The sequence below is a fragment of the Phoenix dactylifera genome, unplaced genomic scaffold (genome assembly GCF_009389715.1).
Source record: "Phoenix dactylifera cultivar Barhee BC4 unplaced genomic scaffold, palm_55x_up_171113_PBpolish2nd_filt_p 001183F, whole genome shotgun sequence".
NCBI lineage: Eukaryota > Viridiplantae > Streptophyta > Magnoliopsida > Arecales > Arecaceae > Phoenix > Phoenix dactylifera.
The window spans coordinates 124487-128406 of record NW_024068520.1 but is presented as its reverse complement, the minus strand read 5'-3'; the positions used below and the strand labels follow the sequence as shown (position 1 = coordinate 128406).

General features: G+C 38.0%; 1 pseudogene; it reads left to right on the top strand.

Annotated features, from left to right (window-relative positions):
- The first annotated feature begins 1626 nt into the window (after window positions 1-1626).
- LOC120108121 lies at window positions 1627-1724 on the top strand (annotated as a pseudogene).
- The last annotated feature ends 2196 nt before the right edge of the window (window positions 1725-3920 follow it).

Here is a 3920-nt window from a genome sequence, read left to right as displayed (position 1 = left end):
TCTTTACTTTCTTCATGTTCACTGGGTTGTTTGCCTATACTAAAGACGTTCAGTTCCAAAGTCATATTGCCAAAAGAAAGCTTCATGACACCATTCCTACAATTGATCAATGCATAGAAGTTGCAAGAAATGGGCGTCCTAAGATGACCGGAATCTGAGATGGTGAATTGGAAGCCGGATGTGTGTCCAATACGATAAAGTCAACAGGAAATAGAACTTGTCTACTTGGACCAACACATCTTCGATAATTCCTTTAGGGACCTTCACTGACCTGTCAGCTAATTGTAAGGTGACAGTTGTTGGCTTCAACTCATCCAAACCGAGTTGCTCATATACCGTATATGGCAACAAGTTCACACTCGCCCCTAAATCTAGCAATGCTCGCTCAATCCTAAAATTGCCAATGATGCACGAGATAGTTGGGCAACCTGGATCTTTATATTTAGGAAGAATGTTATGCTGTAAAATTGCACTCACATTTTCAGCCAGAAATGCCTTCTTCTTGACATTTAAACGACGCTTGACAGTGCACAAATCTTTTAAAAATTTTGCATAGGAAGGCACTTGTTTGATTGCATCAAGAAGAGGTACATTGATTTTTACTTGCTTAAAAAGCTCAAGAATTTCAGAGTTTGGTTCAAGCTTTTGCAAGGGCTTTAATCTTTGTGGAAATGGTGCAGGAAAAGGACATTCAATTTTTTCAGTAGATGTTGGTGCTTCGGTTTCTTCATTATCCTTTTCTTTTGTCTTGGGATGGTCAGAATCAGGTATGACTTGTGTTTGTTCTGGGACTGGTCGGTCAATAATCTTTCCACTTCGCAAAGTTATTATACTCTTTGCTTGCTCTTTATGCGAAGTTGAAGATGATGCATTGCTACCGCCGTAGACTTGAGGGTTAGGTTGTGGTTGAGCTGGTAGCTTACCCTTCTCTTGAGCACTTAAAGCAGTGGTCAGCGTTGTCAGTTGATTTCTTAATTCATCATTGATTTTAGCTTGACCTTGCATGAAAGATTGCAAAGTTTCTTCGAGACTGGATTTTTGAGGGGGTGCATGTGCATAATGAGGGTGCGGAGGTGGAGGAGTTGGGTTATATACTTGTTGAGGTTGGTCATTCCTCCACCTGAAATTTGGATGGTTCTTCCATCCAGGGTTGTAAGTACCCGAAAAAGGATTATTGAAAGATTTTTGATAGGTATTCATAACATTGGCCTGATCGTGCAAGACTTCCTTGAATGCGGGTATTGTGGGGTAATCAGTGATGAGATGGCCAGGCATCTCGCAAATCCTACAACACTCGCTGTTGTGTTCTACGGTCTTGACGGGTTTAATCCTTCTAAGTTCAATTTCTCTACCTTCCTAGTAAGGGCTGCCATTTTAGCCTGAATATCATCTTGAGTACTAAGGTTATAAAGGCCCCCATGTCCAATGTTAGTAGGCTTAGGCAAAGGTTTATTCACTCTATCCCCTGTATCCCATAATTGTGCAGTCTCTGCGAGAGAGTCTAAATAGTCCCATGCCTCATCGGGTTGCTTTTCCAAAAATAGACCATTGCACATAGTCTCTATAAATTGTTTTAATTGTGGAGACAATCCCTCGTAAAAGAAACTAATGGTTCTCCATGTTTCAAACCCATGATGAGGACAAGAGAGTAGCAAATCTTTAAATCTCTCCCAGCATTCATAAAATGTTTCATGGTCTTTTTGTTGGAAATTACTCATGTGCCTTTTCAAAAAATTAGTCCTTTGTGCGGGAAAGAACCTTTTTAAGAATTCTCTTTGCATATCATGCCATGTTCCTAACGATCTTGGTCTCAAGGAGTTCAGCCATGTTTTGGCTTTATCCTTCAAGGAAAAAGGAAACAAGGTTAATTTAAGGACATCTTCCGATACATTTGGCACTCTAAATGTGATGCTAATTTCCTCAAAATCCTTAAGGTGAAGATAAGGGTTCTCGGATTCCATTCCATGATACTTTGGCAGCAATTGAATTACTCCTGGTTTGATTTCAAAGTGTCCTACATTTTCAGGAATAATCATGCATGAAGATTGACTAGTCCTAGTGGGATGTAAGTATTGTCGAAGTGTCATAACTGGGGGTCTACCTTCATCACCATGGTGACTTCCTACATCATCAGCCATCTCACCAGATCTGAGATTTTGCGTAAGATTTTCAATATTATGATCTAAGGAATTGTCAAATGTTTGTCGATTCAGGCGTCCAGTGTTGTCCCTATTCCAACCTAGCATACAAAATTTTAGAGTTTATTTATTTGTTTGTTTTTTTGTTTTTTTTATTATTTTTTTTAATGATTACCCTTGATCTTTCTTTAAGTTCTTATCAATTTTCAAGTAGCAACAAGGGTTAATGAGATATGATGATGATAAAATTCTGATTCTAAACAAAAAAATTAAACACAGAAAATTCAAAGCAGACAGCAGCAAAGTTTATATTAATTTAATGGTTGTATCCGACGAAAGAAACAGACGGTTCAGATGAATCAGACCGTTCAGATGAAAGAAACATGTGTCCTACAGTAGCCGACGAAATTTGAGTGCAATCAGATGGTGGATTACTCAGATATCAGAGTTTGATGCAGACTATGCAGGGAATAAAAAAACAGCAATAAAGATTTTTTTTTTTTTTGAAAGAAAAAAAAAGACTAAATACTAAGATACTGATTAAATCTAAAATTATACTAATAAATCAGCCGTTCCCCGGCAACGGCGCCAAAAACTTGATGCAAAAATAAAATTGTTCTCCCAAGTGCAGGAGAATCGCACAAGTAGTAAATTCTCGGGAGTCCGAGGTCGAATCCTCAGGGAACGAAATGTATATGAGATTATTTAATATAATTTTAGATTAATTAATTTAATAAATTTGTGGATTAAAATTATGTTTTGATTTTCAGAAATTAAAATGCAGAGAATAATAAACACAATTCAATGAAATAAAAATGGTAGGGATCTGGAATCCCCCTTGATGATATTGCATCCAAGGAATAAACTCTATGGTTCTTGATTTAAGATTTAATGCAGGATAGATCTAATCATGGTATATGTTTCATGAACATATGAACTCAATTTCTAAGCATTCATCGTGCTTTCTACGTCTACGACGGATCAAATACTAAAGCAATCCATATATCAATAATCATAATCCATTAAAGATCTATCTACAAAAGCAATCCATATATCATTATGTGTTAGCAATAATACTAATTTAAGTGATGTGTAGATCGCACTTTTGTGCTCTCATCAGTAGGAATCCTATTTCAAGTAGGAATCCCAGTCCTACTCTGTTGCCCAGATAGACAACCCAAGAGGGGGGGTGAATTGGGTTTTAAAATAATTTTGCAATTAAAACGTTTGAGGATGACTAATTAATACTTTTGCAAGATGATTAATTAGTTGCTATGTGCTGTGAGTGAAATGAGAGTGAGAGAGAGAGACACAAGCAATCACAAACACAATGTTTATAGTGGTTCGGAGCTAACCCATTACTCCTACGTCCACTCCCCAAGTCTCACTTGGGAATTCACTATAACCCCTTGGATTACAGCCGGTTGTTTTACAAGCTCACAACCCAACTTGTTGTTTTACGAGCTCACAATGAACTCGGTCGGTTTTCCCAGGCTCACCGACTAGAACCACCCCGATTGTTTTCCCGGGATCACAATCGAACCCTTACACGTTGGTTTTACCCTCGGCTCAGCAACCAACCTCTACACACTCTTGATTCAATCCCCTGATTGAATCAAGCAAAGACAAGATGGAAAGAACAAGGACAAACAGAAAAACAGAGCTTCTAAAAAGCAGATATACAGCAATATAAACTAGAGAGAAGTTAAGAGCCCTCAAACACTTTTGAGTTGGAATAGAGAAGGGCTTCTTGAACTGTGAGTCTCCTCTTGAATGTCTGGT